Source organism: Zonotrichia leucophrys, chromosome 13 (genome assembly GCF_028769735.1).
Source record: "Zonotrichia leucophrys gambelii isolate GWCS_2022_RI chromosome 13, RI_Zleu_2.0, whole genome shotgun sequence".
In the NCBI taxonomy this organism is placed as follows: Eukaryota; Metazoa; Chordata; class Aves; order Passeriformes; family Passerellidae; genus Zonotrichia; species Zonotrichia leucophrys.
Window position 1 is genome coordinate 10,780,258 of NC_088183.1, and position 18,414 is coordinate 10,798,671.

Here is an 18,414-nt window from a genome sequence, read left to right on the forward strand (position 1 = left end):
GGCATGATGGAAAAGATGATTCTTTTGAACTTTCTATACAAGGTCATAGTTAGTATTAAATGCAGCTGGAGCAGCTCTCCCCTGAAACAGGATCCAGGTGGGTTAGAGGGCAGGTGTCTGCAGTGATTTGAGGGTACAGCGACCCAGGCAGACCTCCCAGTATCTTTAGAGTTCTGAAGTTCCTTTTTTTTTGTTGCTGACCGTGAGCTCTGCCAGCAGCCTGGTTCATTTTTTTCTCATGGGCAGTTTCATCATTCCCTGTTCAGGCTCTGCTCTCTCCTTTCTCCTCCCCGTTCTTGGGAGTTTTCCACGGCTGCTGTAGCTGGAGCCAAACCAACTCATTCCTTTTTCTCCACTTTTTGGCCCCTCTCAAGTGCACACTGTGAACCCAGGGACACCTGTCCAGGAGCTTCCCGTGAGCACTCCCCTGCCTGGGTGTCACTCGTGTGCGGCTGCACCCGGGGCTGCACTGCCCTGCTGATGTCACCTTGTTCTTTGGGCTGTCACCTCCCTCCTGCTCCAGGGAAACCCGAGGCAGAGGCTTCACATGGATGAGCCCCTGTGCCCCACTGCTGGAACCCAAGACAATCCTCTGGTTACCCTAGAAGACTCTCAAAGACCTCAGCACAAATTCAAAACCACCTGTGCCTTTGATCTTAGCCCATAGAAAAAACTACCAACTTTATATGAAGATGTACAAGCCATAAAAGTTTAAGTAGAATTATAGTTAGTTTGTCACAAAGTAAAAAAGTAGAATTTTAGAGATTTTAGAATGGGGATTCAAGAAGCAAGATAGAAGAATCTGGGTGTGTTCTGTCTTTCTCCTTCTCCTTCTTCTCCTCCATCTTCTCCTGGGATGGTGGCACTTTTAGATTAGTTTAGAGTAGAGACAGACTATCTAACATAAGTGATAGGTATTAGAAAAGTATTGTAAATAAAGTACATGTAGTTTTTAGTATAAAAAGATAACACTGCCCTGAGGGTGGCCAGCGTGCCTCAACCTGACCTGCTGGACAGACCTCAGCCGGTCAGAAAGGAAACGTATCAGATAAGAGCAAATAAACAACCTTGAGAACCAGAGCCCAAGAATCACATCTTCTTCTTCAGTATCGAAGCAAAGAAAAAGAAACTTTCCAACATCTCAGAGTAATGTTGACATCAAAGATCTCGTTACCGGGCAATCCACCCAGGGATTGTCCTCCTCTGGGTGGCACTGGGGGCACAAGGATTCTGTGGGGATTCACGAACGGGGCTTGGGCTCAGCTCAGGAACTGCCACATGGGGGACTCGGAAGGAACGAAGGAGCTCTGCGCACCAGCAGGAAGGAAAGCCCTGTTAGCCCTGTTTAAGGTTTTTCCTGCCCAGAAGCTCTCCCGGCAGACGCAGCGAGCATTTCTGGTCTCCTGTTGCCACCTGCTGTCAGCCGCCCGCCGCAGCCTCCTGCTCCTGTGAGAGGCTGCTCTGCTTCCATTGAGCTGCAGACGATTCAACGCCTGCACGAACAACTAATATAATATAATATAATATAATAAATATAATATAATATAATATAATATAATATAATATAATATAATATAATATAATATAATATAATATAATATAATATAATATAATATAATATAATATAATATAATATAATATAATATAATATAATATAATATACATTTTATATTATATATTATTCTACATTATACATTGCATATTGCATCATAATATAATATAATATATTATATTATATAAAATTTTATAATACAACAGATTATATAATCATTATATTATTATATAACAATATAAAATATATAATATACTTATATTAATAATATATTATATAATATATAATATATAATATATAATATATAATATATTATTTATCTATTGTATTATATAAAATATAATGTAATATAAAATTACATTTTATATTATGTTATGTTATATATCATATTTATACTGTACTATACTATATTATATTATGAATAATAATTTTTGCTGATTAGTCCTTGGTTCACCGGCAATTGCTCCTTCTTTGCCCATCTTACAGAGCAATACTGTGAAAAAACTGTATTTTTCGTTCATAAAAGTTGGATAACTCTAGAAAACACTGGGAAAATCAGCATGTGGCAGGAGAATGTCTTGTTTCTGCATGTTAGTTCTGTCACCACAAGATTGTCCCCCTGGTGTTCCCAAGAATACCCCTGAAAAAGGAGCAGGGATGCTGACACGTTGTATCAGGACATGTCAGACACAGCAGTTTGACACATTAAATCAAACCCTTGGCAACACGGTGACAAATGCCTTCCTCATCTGCTCAGCTTCTTTTTTCGCAATGTCAGAATTGGTAGATTTTTAAAGAAGCTTCTCCTGTGATCAGAAAGACACTGGTGGAACCCCCCTCTCTATCTGACCAAAAAAATCTCTTCTCAATTTTGTTCTTATTTCTTTCTCCTATTTATCTATTTTTAAAGAAATTAATTTATGCTGGCATATTCATAGAAAAAAAGCAAACATCATCCAGGGAGCTAGAGAGAACGTGTGAGCTCAGCTCTGTTACAGAGGTGGGTACTTTAATGGACTCTCTGGTTTTTAATTCATGTATCATTGGAAAAAGCTTTCAGCAATACATTTGCTTGCTCACCTCAAGGATCTAATTCCCCTGACTGATAACTAGATTTCCTGAACTGTGAGAATAGCTTGGAAGAAATCTGGGAGGGAAAGGGAGGGAGAAAGGCAGAGACAAACAATATTCGCTTTATTGAAAGTAGTAAAAATACAGAATAAATATTTTCTCCAAAAACCTTTTGTCTATAAAATATAACATAACTTAATTGACACAATACAAATAAATTTGTAGTGATCTAAACACTCTTATCCATTAACATTATGAAAAAAAATGACCTGAAATCTTCAAAGTTGGCAGTGTATTCTGACTGTCCCATATTGCTGTTCTCCTGCAGGGGCCCAGCCTGGTTTCCAGGAAAGGCAGAGGGGACAATTTCCACATCCTGCATGCTCTGTCACTGGTGCTGATGGCACAGCAGGGACAGTGGGGCCAGGGCTGCTGGGATGAGGGTGTGCAGTGAGCCAGCTGCTCCTGCTCACACCCAGCCCTGCTCAGCCTCCCTGGCACCCAGAAATCAACTCTGCATGAGAAACAGAGATTTTATTCCTAGTCAGGTCCTTCTGTAACCCCCGGCATGGTTTGGTTTATCAAACATGTAAATGTTTGTCTCAAAATACAAATTGCTATTTTGCCACCAAATACTTTTGAGATGTCAAACAGGAACCAGTGCAGTACCACTGACACTGAAGGTGTGCCCTGCCAAATTTTAATGCAAAGGAGGAGCACTTCTTAAACAAGGAAAGATTTTACTGCTCTTATAAATTTACAGCAATTTTAGAAACTTCTAGCTCTCCAGTCTTGTGGGTTTTAACTGTTTTCGGATGAATGTCATCAGCTTTGTTATAAATATTGTTGCGTTCCTTCTTTCTGTATCACATTTCCCCTGAAAAATGAATCAAGAAAATGAAATTGCTTAATATTTAATCATTATTTAGAGCTTTTTAATCCCAAAATCATTTTATAAATGATAACATTTTTTATCCTTATTTTAGAGGTGGATTAAGCTGAATATTAGAACAAGGAAAGGTTATGAACATGAAATAACACCAGGATTTATTCTTCCATGTACTAAAAACAAGCCAGTAAGAAATTTCTCTCTTTTCTAGATGTAAAAGACACGTTTGTGAATTACAGATCTTTTTTTGCTACATCTCTGCTGCATGATCCTTGGCAGACAGCAAATAAATTCCTACCTTTTTTGCCAGGTTTGGCATGAGCCATTGCTTCAGTCTTTCAAAATTCTGGAAAAAAGCATTGAATTTTTTCATGGCTGGATTATTTTTCAGGTGATCTGTTCCTTCGAAGATTGTGCTGATACAATTCACATCCTAAGATGAAAGAAATAGAAAATTTGAGATACAAGTATTCATAACCACAAGCAACAATGAGTTTATTAAAGAGCATTGTGCGTTTTGCCCAGCTGCCTGGGTGGCAAATTCATTCTTAGTGACTTTTGGGCTTGAATTTGCAAACAGCTTAGGGGAGTGTGCTTCTCTGCTCTCAACATTTATTTACTCTGCAGACAGAGACCTGGCAAAGGACAGTATCTGCTGGTGTGTCTTGTAATGTCCAGCTGAAAGATGTCATTGTCTAAAGACTCAGCCCTGCCTCTTCTGAAGCCATGTGAAGCCTGGATTTCTCACATCTGCTCCTGTCTCTTCAACACAAGAGAAAGAAAACAAATGAACTTGAGGTTACTCCAAACATTAACCCTGTGACATCTGACACCTGTGTGCCAGGGCAGATGGGGACAGGGGTCACCCTCTCGTTTCCTGGCCCTTGTCCCATGCTGGTTCTCTGCCACAAAGCAGTCATGCCTTTGGTTTCCAAGACCTTGTGGTCTGGACAAGGCCACCAGAGGGTGGAGAAGGGATGTGGGATGGAGGCCAAGCAAAGAGTGATGGATGATGGTTGCACTCTCCAGTGTTGGGTTGTTTTGAAAGAGATCAGCTAAACTCACAGTGCTGGATTAGGGAAGAGAGGAGAGGACACGACCATCAGCAGCAGGAACAGATTCAGATGTTATGGGAGAAGAAAGTGATGAAAACTGAAGAAAACCCTAATCACTGAAGACTGGAGGAAATGCAGGTAACTGCTGAAGGTCAGCATTGCACCCATGATGTTCTTGACCAACATCTATCTCCAGCTTGTCATTCCTGGATGCTGCATGATGAATAAGAGAATTTTTTCCCACAGCCTTGCCTGGGAAGCCACATCCTTCTGCCACTGACAAACAGCAAATGCAGAGACACCTCTGTCACCTCTGGACCCACAGAACAGGTGAGAGGGAAGCAGCTCTTCCCCTCAGGGAGAGCTGGGCACTGGCACAGGGGGCTGTGCTGGCACCACCAGGGCCCTCATCAGGAACAGGAACAAGGGGGCTGCCACCATTGGGCTCTGCTGATTCTGGGTCAGAACTTCAGAGCCAAAGCCCCAGCCTAGGAAGAGAGCTCCTCCAGACAGGATCCAGAAAACAGTGACAGAGCTGGGAACTTCACAGCTAATCTGCAAGGAATAGGATGGATTGGGATGGAATGGGAATCCCCTGTAACCATTTTAGGGCAAAAATCGGAATTATTCTGCTCCTTCAATGAATCAATGAGTCAGAAACATTTCCACAAATAGCCGTCTGGCACACTATTAGCAGAGGAGCTCTGTGCTAGATTGTGATCTGTGGAAATCAGGATTCTAGTAAATGCACAGCAAAGAGAAAAGTCCCATTAATGTCTGCATGATGAGAAAGTCATTTAAAGTTATCAGAAAAAGAAAATTTGAGAGGGGACAGGAGAAATTTATTGGAGATGCAAAAGAAGATGGGAAATGCATAAAGGGGAGTTTGGTCTTTAGACAGACCCTGCTCATGGGCACCCAGTCACAGTGTACTGTTCAGGGGGCATTAACATCATCCTTCAGAGGAGATGAGCTAATCCAACTGTTTAATTCCCTAACTGATGGTAAGGGTATAAAAAGCCATGTCTAGAAGTGGACTAAATGAAGCAGACTAAACAGAATGATTATTCAGACATACAAGCAGGAAATGTGATTGAATGTGGTCTTTCCTTTTCAGCTGCATCTCATTCAAAAAACTGATTCAGAAAATCATTCCTTGTTTGTGTTCTGCAGATTTACAAGAACATAGAACAAGTATACTTCCTTTTATATTGCAGCATCTTTTTGGACTTTTCATTTGACTAGTTTTAATAGTGTTTTATATCTAATAACACTTTATATCTTATAATTAATTTTATATCTTATAATAGCTACACTTAAAATAATTGTTTGCTCTTAAATACAAATAGAGTATTTTAGGAGAAAATTTAAGAACTCCCTTAATTTCTAGTGAAGAAATTAACCAAAGAAGTTACTGTTATTTAAAGAAACCTTTTACTTACATCTATATTGTTGGGAGTTTCAATCCTCAGATTCTGAAAAATAACACATTAATTCACACTTTTAAATATCTTCTTCTTTAACACTGATAAAAATATAATAGATAAGAAACATAGATTGTTTTATCTTTTAACGTTTAACTTTCAAAAAAAAAAGTTATATATTCCAAAACAAGAGAATTCAGTATATTAAATTTTAAATTAGAAAAATGGAAATTGAATTTACCTGAATGTCCTTTGTCATCACCTCATACATTTGCTGTAGTAGTGTCAGTAATTCAGCCATGCTGCTCATCTGGGGAGCAGCAGAGATGCCTGCAGCCAGCAAGAGAAGGTAGAGATGGGTCTTCATCCTGCTGATGGGATCAGAGAACCTGCAAGTGGCTGTGGACCAGTCCTCTATCATTTTATGGTCTCTACAAGGAAGTAACTGTTTAGGTTGAATTTAAAACTGGTTAAAAAAAAAAAAGAAAACAAGAAGAAAAAACCCACATTTATTGAGATTTTCTGGAAGAGAAAGGTTCCAGTAAATTTGGTGTGTAACCTTGGGACAGCCTCCTTGCCCAATCAGCTTTTCCATGGAAAGTAGATAGCAAATATATAATGAGTGACTTTTCAACATGAAAATTAATACAGCATAGGATGACCCAAAGCATGACCAAGCAAATATCATCTTCACAGCACTTCTCTAGAAATCAAAACTTCTTTGTTCACAGAGTGTAATTATGTGCTAGACAATTGGAAAAACACTGGTCTAAGAAAAAAACCCCAACACAACCCCATGGAAAATATGTGGCCCATTGCCTACAAAGGAAAAATGACAGCACTTGTCCAATATTGGTGGCAAAATTCTGACAAAATGCAAGTATTCTGTAATTATTCTGTAATTAACTTACAGCAGGAGAAGCCACTGCCCTGGAGCACCAGGGTGGCCCTGGGGATGGGCAGAGCAAAGTGGCCCTTTTTGGGGGGAAGGAGGGATGCAGGGTGAATTGAGCACATCAGGCCAGACCTCATGGGCACAGTTGGTGCCCCAGAGCTGCTTTTGTATCAGGACAGTGGTGCCCTGACTGCCCCATTCTCTGGCCAGGAGCTGAGAAAGGGGAAGCCCACCAGGTTTGTGAGGCTCCAGTCTGAGGTCTTCATTAATTGAAGGCATTGTGGTGTGCTACTTGACCAAATCAGACAGTGACCTGTGTTTCCCTCTTTCCTGGAGGGAAAGCTGGAAAAGCTTCTTTTTTACTTCTTTTTAAAAGGTGAATGATGTTATTCTACAGCATTGAAGGCAGCAGCCCCGGGGCTGCAGATCTGCTGGCTCCGCTTGTGGGGTCTCTTGCCACAGCATTTCAGAGTAAGCATCTCAATATCTAAATACTTTGAATTGGGGAAGTCAAGAGTCAGTAGTGGTTATGTGGCTTGGCTGAAGCTAACCTGCAGCTGGCTGCTGCCTGCTTTGCTGTATCCGTTTGTCCTCTCTAACAAGATGAGGGGTTTTTCCACACTCCACTCTTACCTGTAGAACTTTCTCACCACACAGCTCTGAGGATCGTGTCCTTATAGGAATGTGGCAAGGAATAAGGAAAGAAATTTTTACAATGAGGAGGTGAAACACTAGCACAGATTGTCTGGAAAAGCCTCATCCCTGAGTGCAAGAAGAAGCTTGGGTGGGGGTCTGAGCAAGCTGGTCTAGTGGAAGGTGCCCCTGCTCATGGCAAGGGGTTTGGAACTGAGTGGTCTTTAGGGCTCCTTCCAGTTCAAACAACTCTGATTCTGTGGACTCTGCTTAAGGGCACCTCTGGGAGATACAGAGGCAAAGAACCTGCCTGGCACCACCAGCTGCCCTTGGGCTGAATTTGTAAGCCATAAAACTGAAAAGAGTAAGAACCCACTCTTGGTTCCCTGTGTTTTTGGTGTTTCACAGCTTGCTTCCTTTGGTCTCCTTCAAACTCACACTGGTTTGCAGGCAAAGCCTCCTCTCCCCTTTGGCTGGTACCTGGGCTGCACTGCCAACCAGGCTGATGTTCCACCCCACCATGAGAGACCTCTGAGGGCAACTCAGTTTCAACTCAAGGTTTGTTGGAAAACCCCACTTTTTTCACCTTTTCCTTGGCCAACAGTTGGCCCATCCATGATGTTTCCTGTCCCCACTGCAAAGGATTGCCCCTGGGGCTGCTGGACTCTGCTGTGTCTCCCCTCAGACCTCCCCACGCTGGGGCTGCTTAGCACAGAGAGCACATCTGTGTCCAATTCCATTCCTGGCCCACACAACTGCCAACACATCTTGTCTCAGGCTTTTTCTTGTCTTCCCTCACTTGCATTTGGACACTTCTGCAGAATCTCAGCACTGTCCCAGAAGTTTTTATGACCTGCATGAACTGTTCTTTTCCCCTTGACAAACTTAGTTTGCAGGAGATAATTCCCAGTTCTGAAGAATTCACAGTATTTTTGTTAAATACACTAGCACGAGCTACTTTTATTTTCAGCTTTTCCCAGCTCTAAAGGAACAAGACTCGTCCTTCACTGCTTGCTGTTTTTCCACTCTCTCTGCTTGTGACATACTCCAAAATCACTTACTTCTCAATGCAGGGATTTTTCCTTTTCTTTCACTTTTTTTCCTTATTTTACTTGAGGTAATAGAACTGCTCAAGTGCCTTTTTTTCTCTCTAAGATGGCTCAGTGGCCCTACACAGATGATAGTCCCATCTCCTGAGAGGTTCATTATTGTACTGATGGTTTGGGGTTTTGTTTTTAATGTGAATGCAGGGTTAAGAGGTTGAAGAAAGATGTAAGAAAAAAATAGGGCAATGTAAGCAATAGGTCCTGGCCTCAATACTGTAATCTCTGGTACTTAGAATTCTCAAATTGGTCTGATCTGGGAGTATGAGCAGAGTGAAGGCATCACAAACATGAATAAAATTGGTAGGAATAGGAATAAGAATAAGCAAAGAAAATATTTCTGAAGAAATTTTGGAGACTAGAGTAACAGACAGCAAGTGGAAATCCACACTGCTGAATTTGTCTCTGTTTCAGTTTTGAATGATCAGGAGCATGGAAGTGAAGTGAATAAATAATCTAGTCAGTTAATTAATGACTTTTGATACGAACGAAAGAGGCATTTTGGTGTGAGTCAGGGTGTGATAAGTGTTCACATTAGATCTGGTGTAGGAATATTATTTAAGAAAATAATCAGATGATGGTGAATGTGAAAATAAAGTTATCCTAAAGGCTGTGCAAGGTGCTGCTGATGCCAGCTGGGATCATCTCAGGCAAGGGCTTCCCTGGGTCAAGAAACGCTGATGATTCCTGCAGGCATGTGCCTGCATGAGGTTGATGGACTCAGAGAATGCCTTGTAAGAACTGAGCTGCAACTCTTTGTAGGAGCTGGTTTTGCTCTTCCATGCAGATGCATGTGAAGTTACAATATTTAGATAAGGTTTCTTTACTGGTGTGAGTACAAAATGCAGCACTGCTATGGTGCAGTAATCTTACTAATCTGCCTCCCTAGCCTGCCAGGCTCAAGAAAATGGAAATTTCTGGATACCAGGGAACAACGCCTGCAGAGATGCTCTGGAATGCTTTCTCACATGGTTATGTTTCAGTATTTCATGCAGGGAACTTAGTTTAAAGCCAACCATTTGAGACGGAGTCTTCTCTTATCCTGACAAATTTTCTGATCCTCAAACTCATCCTGTCTCCTGGGGTTGTAGAACCTGTTTTAAGCTTTAGTGATGCTCTCCTTTGTAACAGACAGTAATGGAGAGAACTAGGTGAGTGCAAAAAGCAGGTTTCTAGAAGGCAGTCATACTCACCATATTTAATGAATGATTTTTTAGCTTTTTGCTGCCTTCCAGCATTACATGTCCCTTGTAAGGGTGGCTGATACAGCAAGGTACATGTGCATATCTGGATGCTCTAGCGGTGAGCAGAATTCCAGCTTCCTACAACAGACAGCAAAGATAAATCCTGGACTTAGTTCTTGCATCCCAAAGTAGTGCTGCTCCTGGAGCATCTCTGTCCCAAAACTGTCCTGGTGATTCTATAAAGGCCACTTACAAATCATGGAGATTGTGAAATGTGGGGAAGACTGGTTTTGACCTAGATTACATTAAATGATAACTTTTCCTGAGAAACAGGCTGTTTAATTTACACTTCTGTGACAGTCCGTGGGAGTCACTGTTTTCTGGAAACAGTATGTGCAATACCTGGCCGGTTTTTGCACATCTCCCTTTTAGCACTGGACACTGCCATCAGTGGGGACCTGTCACATAGTATTCTGAGACCAGCTTGGCTGAGCTGTTGCACAAAATGGGATGCTTCCTGTAGTAAAAAATAAAGGCAGAAGAGAAAAGACAATGAAGGGAACTGTTGCTCAAGATTCAGACAAAATGGGGATGTCATCTCCTGCTCGCTCTCTGCCCTGGGCTGGAGCAAAGGCACAACTGCTGGCTGGCCCAGACTGTATCAGAAAGCTTTGAAGCACCATGGAAAATCCCAGTGGAATGGTAGCCAGAATAGTGAAATATTTTAAAAAATCCTGAATCCATCATCATGTATCTCCCTGAAGTGCCAAGGCAGAAGAACAGTGTTGGGATGCTCATTGCTTCAGATCTCAGGATTTACTTCCAGCAGCTTTAGCATCTCTTCGGTTTTCTAAAACCCTTTGGCTTCCTTTGCCAGAAATTGAAACTTGTAGGAGCTCAGAAACCTGTGATTATGGGTTTTTCAGCCCAAACCACTACATATATTTGTCCTTAAATGTTTTGTTTATTTATTTCCTGATTTTTATGGTGGCAGCGATGCCCTGGGTTTCAGTTCCCCCTGCAGCAGGAGCCTGCCTCAGTGCCAGGTGCCCTCTGCGCTCAGCCAGACCTTCCTGAGAGCAAACTCTGCCTAGTTTGGGTGGATGTTTTTCTTGTACATCCTGAAAATGAAAGTCTTTAAAGGCTTTTCACTCACAGGGTAAACAGCATTGTGTGTATTGCATGTGAATTTTAAAGTTTGTATAGCCAATCTTGCAACTTTCTCTGCTCTTGTGTGTGCAGCCTTTCCCTGCCAGGGCTCCTAAAAACCTCTTTCATGTGCCTGGATAACTCTGGTTTGAAAGACCACCTTTCTTTTCTCCTTTGAAATGACTTTTCAATAGGTTGACAGCATGGTAAATGAATAATACTAAAAATCCATTTCTGCCACTCAGGCTACTTTAGAATGCTCCCAAGGAGTTAAATTGTTTTATAATCCTGGTACTGCTATTCCTGAAGAGCACAGGGCATAAAACATGTGCTCCAAGCTCTGTTAACCTGTGCTAATGCAGGAAAGCACTTCCAGAAGAACAAAATGGAAAGAAAAGAGATCTTGCTGTGTGGATGGACCCACCACAAGGTAAAGAGGTGGAACAGTGAATGAATACGCTTTAAAGTATGAGCTTTGCTTATGCAAAGTTGCATAATTGTAATTAGAGATATCTTCTGCTTAATTAGGTAATTAAAGTCCAGTCTGGTCATTTAAGCACTCAGTAGCATTGCTCTGTGCTTGTCTTGTGAGGTTTAGCTTGGTGTGGGTGAGCAGCATTGTCTCCAGTGCAGGTACAGCACATTATAGCTCACACTTTTAGCAGGTTTTAGAATGTTTTGGAAGGAAAGATGAGTTCTTAACCTGTGTTAATATTACAATCACTCAGCAAATGTTGAAAGGGGTTTGTTTTGACTAAGATTATAGAGATTCTGCAAACTTTGTAGTAAAATCCTGCCTTTGCTCTTTTTTTTCAGCTTTGTGCAGAAAGCTGGAGTGAAACATACAACACTAGAAAAAAGTGACATTTCCCAGTCTTGCCTCAAGTTTAGCAGCTGTACATCACTTACAGTTACTTGTGAGAGCTGATGTTGAAGTACTTAAACATCTCCTCTGTGTGAGACAAGTTTTCCTGCTTCCTGTGTTTCTCTGGATGCATTTTTGATTCCTTGAGAGCTGTGTCAGAAGGGCCCTGTTTAGAGAGATGCCTTCTCATGTTTGCTCATTCAAAGTTCATCGTTTTGCTCTTGTCTGCTCTTGCTAAACCTCCAGCAGTGACTAATGATGTGGGCTTGGTTTTGTGGGACAGCATTCTCCAGGTTTCCTCATTACCACTCTTTGTTCTGGAGAAGATTTTTTAGTTTCAATTAGTGACTGGATTAGCCACTGTCACACTGCTAATACCAACGTCTGGATTTGTCATAGCTTTTCTCAGTCCCCAAGATGGGAATATCTTTGATGTGCACCCTTTCATTTCTTGTAAAATCATGTCTGTCTGCCACAATCATCACAAACCGGATGGTTCCTTGGACATAACTATGCTTGATTACTTAATCCTATTGTTTATTTCTGTAGAGAGGGGCTACAACTTCCCAAAAATACATCTATGCCAAATATTTTTCACTTAGAGATTACACAATGTCTATCTGGGCAGGTCTTCAAGCTGCTTCATGCCCCAAAAGCCAGCTCTGTGAATCAACTCAATTCATTTGGAATTCAGGGAGTACTTCCACACACTAGCAAAAGTGTTGTTTTCCTCTGACACTTCAGGTTCTAGAAAAATGCCATATTTTTATTTAGGAAAAGTGACTTGTAATCACAGTCTTCACTTCATAAAAAGTACAGCTTGAGGCAGTCCTGAGAAGAAAAACCAAACAAACCAATCCAGCCTACATTAGACAAGCTTTGCTACCACCACTGTATCTGTTTGATAATTATCTGTTTGATTATATTTCTATGGCAATAACCCAGAGACCCTCTCAGGGTTTGGTTTTGGATTGTCACTGAGCCAACAACACTAATTCCTGACTCTAATACAAAATTTGAAGATACCATGGTTGAAAATATATTTGGAGTAATATTAAAATAAATATGATCTGCTCGCACACTAAATATTTTAGTTAAAAAAGAATGTGTATCATGCATGTTTAATGCAACAAAATTAAGTTGTAGAATTAGAGAGAAACACATTGTTCTCTAATTTAATTATGAATATATTTAAAAGGCACCTTCTCTCCTTTTTATTCCTGCCTTCAGATGGTAAATATTTGACAATTTTGTAAGTGCAGAAATGCACATCAATGGATCTGATTCTAAATCTGTATATTTTTTGATTTCACTCCTATAGCCTTAATTTGTATTCTAGTTATTATAGTGCACAACCTCCACAATAAAATATTATCTATATTATTATTACAATTCTTTATTATTTTATATATAATATTTTAAGTTCTTTTATTCATGATCACTTTGAACATTAAGGTAAAAATATAGAAGCACTCTATAAATAAAATAAATACGCTAATAATTGCAATAAGACATAAATATCTGATAACTCATATATGAAACATTCATGTTAATGTTGTGGTGTCTCTTTGTGGTGCTCTGTCTTCCATCAGAACCAGCTCTAGTGTTGGGTAAGAGTTGTCTCCAAGTATTTAGGCTGCCAACACCTATCATCAGGACTTCCAGCAGTTCTCATTCATTTTCTCAAAGTATTCCTTGAAGTGATCCAGGGCATCCTGTGGGGTCAGGTCTTTCATTGGACAGGGTATGATCTTCTGGGGTTGCTACAATAATGATAAAGGCAAAAAAATAGCAAAAGATAACAGTCAAAATAATGGAGGAAATAAGAAGAACATATTCCTGAGAAGGTGCTGGTGGTTGCTCAAGGGAATGTTTAATCAGAAGGAAAGACAGATCTGCATGCATGAACAGAGAGAAGACATTTGAGTATTGGGAATGCTTCTTCCTGGCTGACTTTGCTGACTGAGATGTGGCTTAGGGCCTGTTCTTACTGGTGTCCTGGCTAATGACAAGTCCCAGGATTTGTCTACAGGTGATGCATCTTTTAGGAAACTCTAACTTCCATCCAGACTCTATGAATTCAGGTGGTTCCTGTAAAACCACTGCTGAGCAGCAGCTGTAATGCTCAACACTGCAAAACTAAGGATGTTGTAGCAGTTTTGCAAAGATGCCATCAAAATTTTGGTGTTGACTTTAGTCAGGCAGGATGCTGAGATGATAAATTTCATGTTTTGAAAACAAGTGAGTGGTACATTCACATAATTTCATATTTTTACCTAGGGTGTCCCTAGTCCAGCCAGGGGAGTTGGGACTAGATGAGCTTTAAGGTCCCTTCCACCCCAAACCATTCCATGGTTCTATGACTATAAATAATTCATGAGAAACTTACTTTACGTGTTTTCTTTAAAGTTGATGTTATGTGATTCATGTTTTTCTCCATCAGAGAAATACGGGTTCTTGCTGGATCATTCTCAAAGATAACTTTCAGTCTTTCTATGGTTCTTTTAAGCTGACAGGGAACTTGACTGCACTAAAAAAAATCAAATAACAGTAAAATTATGTTCTGACAAATGAGTTAACTTTTATCTTTCAGTAAATTCAATAACTATTTGCATGAATAGCAGAAACAGAAATTCTGTATAAATACAGAAGGTACTTTCCTATGTTTTCTGTGGTTTGATAAAAAATCTACAGCAGGGGAGTAAGTAAACACATTTTAAAAATTGTTATTAAGGAAAATAGAGAAAATAATTGTAAAGGCAGACTAAAATCCACTAGGGTTGCAGTTTTATCAAAACCACACTGAGTAGCCTGAGAATGTTAGATCTGCCAGCTCCCTCTCCCAGCTGCACCTCCCACACAGGACAGAAGCACTGTGCCCATCTGTCTATATCTTAGCCTTCTTTAAAGCTGCAAGTTCTAAACATTTTTTTTCCTTCAAAACAACAGGCTGGCTGTTCTTAATTATTTTTCATGAACCCTTTTTCAGTTCACAGAACTTGAGAAATCTGCAGACCACAAACTGAAACCACTGATCAACAGGTTTATTATTGTGGGCAATAACTTCTTGTGCCAACAAATTGCTTTCTTCAGACACAAACTTTATGGTGCTTTATAACACTCAACTTGTTTGTTTGCCAAGAGGTAAGAACATTTTAGTGCTTCAAGTACTAACCCTATTCACCCACCATTGGTTCTAAATGACAGCAGGGGATGTTCAGGGTCTGCAGCTCCGACAATAATGTTGAGAAGAGCCTCAGAAGAAAACTCTCTGCAAGAACTCCTGAGATTGCCTTCAGCAGGAGTACAACCAAGTCTCAGAGACCATGGTCACAGAACTGGTTCTTTATTTCCATAGCTTCACTGAATTTGACAGAACTGCTCATGAAAAATTAGCATATGTATTTCCTTTTAGTAGGATTTGGTCTTTTTTGGTAGTCTAACTCTCTTTCCTTCAAGATCTGCTACAAAGCATCAGCAGAAAAAAGAAGTTTGAAAGTCTTACCTGAAATTTCCCCTTGGGTACTGGTAGAAAGATCTACAAATTTTAAAAAGAATATACTGTTAGAAGGTATTTCTCATCTAAGTGACTGCAACATTGTTAAACATCTAGAACTACATATCATCTTCATCAGGTTTTCTATTTCTGAACTTCCTTTGGGGAAACAATTACCAGCTTCTGAGGAAAGCTTGACACGCAGTGCCTTGAGCATCTCAACTTTAACAAACACAATACAGGACATACAAACTAGAGCTGAAACTAACCCAGACTTCATTTTATACTTCCATCAAAAGAACTGTAGGAAATGAAGAAAAAGAGATAACGACCCACCTCTTTCTTTGCTAGACACACTACAGCCTCGAGGTTTTCTTGAAATTCTTTTACCGCATCTCCCATTGAGCCAGGTAAGCAGCAACTCACCAAGAAAATATAGAGCAACAGCATTTTGGGTTCAAGGAAAGCTGTGTTTGATTTATGCACCATATGCTGCCTATATATACACCTTGAATATTAGATGAAAGGGAAAGTTTTCTCATATAGGAAAAGGCACAAGACCATGGTGTGAGTTATCACAAGCATTGTGGGATGCCTCACTGGGGACTGGTTGGGGGTTTCCTTCCTTCTGACATCAAGTAAGGGGAAAATACCTTTGTGGATAAGAGATGTCATTTACTTACATGATATCAAAAATTCATCACAGGAAATAGGAGCATTCCTTCTGTACCATAGATCTTTATGTGGTTCTTATTTTTTGTATCACGTAATCAGAGAGATGGAGATCTGAAAAGCTATGTAGTTTTTACATCTCACTCAGTAATATGCCATCCTTTGCTCAGTGGGATTTTCTAAGATGAACTGCAGTTCAAAGCTGAGTAAAAAATATCAGTGACTCCTTAGACATTCACAGTCACTAATGCTACTTAATCAGTTTGGATTCTTTACCCTTCCTCCCTCACCCTCGCTGTTTGGAGAAATTCAGCATAGAACACATGGCTGCAAAAGGCATGGATTGAATTGGCAGCCCATCAGTGAAAGCATGGCAGGTATTAATGGCTGGAATTATCTGTCCTGGCACCAGGTCCCTTAACGTAAGTGGAAAAACTCTATCTACTGAAAAAAAACCAAAGTGCTTAAAAATGGCTGAAACTACTTTCAGATGACTGGCAAGGGCTTATGAGAAGGTAACACTCACTCATTAAAAGGTTACAATTTTCCAGCAAAATTGGACAAATCATTCAACGATGTGAGAAGAGTCATCTGGTTTTCCATAGCTACTGCTTGAGAGGCCCAGAAAGAGAAAAGACCTTGTGCACATCGAATTATCAGTTTCTCAACACATCATTTCATGAGCAGATCTGTTTAAGTTTTGTTGAAAATACTGCTTAACTATGTTTTTAAATACTCTTTTAAAATTCTTGTCCTAAAATTCTGGAAGAAAAGAATAACTATGAGTTTAAAAAGCCATATTGAAAGGATCTTTTGATCTTAACTGAAAAAGCTCCTGATAAAGCTTTTAACAATAAACTTATGAAACATTCTGTTGTCATGCCTTAGCCAAAGAAATAGAAGAGGTCCCCAGATGAAAATGTTGAGCTCTTAGAAGAGTATGTAGAAATAATACAAGATATACTTCCATTCCTCCACAGAAATCAGCATTTGGATGTTCTTATAGTAGTTTAGTCTGGAAAGATAAAAGTGTCTAATTGCTTTTGTTCTTCTATCTAAGTTCCAAACAGATTGACAGATTTCTAGAAGGGATGACAGGATAATAAATGTTGCAGGAAAGAGGTTGTTTCTTCTAGTCCTCAGCCTTTCATGTTCACACTCATATTCATAGATTTACAGACTCTGAGAAACTGATAACTGTGTTGGTCAAAGGAGAACAATCACAAGCCAAGAAATAATTCCCACTAAACCATCTCAAAGCAGCATATACACATACACTATTTAGAAAACAGATTGCATATTGGTGGGAAAAATAGTGTGTGTGAAACAGAAAACTCTACCAGAAAGTGCCAAAAATTGTCTCCTAATTATGAACTTTCGCAGAATATTCTGGAGGTGAGGCTGGCTACAGAATCAGGGTATGATGCATGCATCATCTAAAGGCAGTGTGGAAAAATATTGCCATAGAGAAAGTATTGTGCTGCTGAACAACTGAGTCATACTGAGGCAGCTGCAGGGCAGGAGGTGACACACAAATTGAGTATAATCTGGTTTCTCCTCTGCAGGGAAGCTGTACAGGTGTGAACTTTGGCAATAGTTTTACAGACTGTTTGGCCAATATGGACACTAATTTCTTCTTGTCTCAAAATCCAAAGTGGCCATAGCTTATGTTTTGTGAACCGTTTTTGCACTCATAAAAGGTACAATTATCACCAGAGTACAACTGCAGTGAAAGCCTGAATTGTTGGCCACAAAACCACCTGCTGGCTACCAACTTCTGATAAGGTCCAGACTTGCTTCACTTATCATCTCTGTTACTCATTTTAATTACAGATGATGCTGAGATTGAGCACAAAGGGCTGTTTTCCAAAGTTTGCCTCTGTTACCTAACCATGAACTTGATCTGACACAAGAACTACTTATGTTGTTTCCCTTCACGGCAAAAATACAGTAAAAAATACTGCAATATAATATAATACTAAAATATGCTGGCAGGTTATCAATCAGTTTTGGAGTTTACTGAAAGTGTAGATGAATTAGAATCCCAATCTGAGCTGTCAGCTCACACAATGAACCTGAGATGGCTCCCAGCTGGCCAGGGGCTGCTGGGTCAAGGCAAGGGTGTGCATGGCACGTGCAGCTGACCCTGTGTGTAGTTCTGGAGGGACTCCAGGTCCTCAGGAGTAGGATAACAAAGCTCCAGAGAAGCAGGAGGAAGGGGCAGTGCTCTGGCTTGGACTTTTTTCTAGCTGGATGATGAATAGGGGATAGAGAGCAAAAACGAAGAAGATGTGGAAGAAGACTGGTACAAGGGGGCAAGGAGCTCTGTTGGCCCTTGAGAGAAATGAACATGACCAGCCAAAGGGAGTGATCCCCTTTCCTTCCCCTGATCATCTTTCCTGCAGTCCCTAATACTGCCTGTCTTG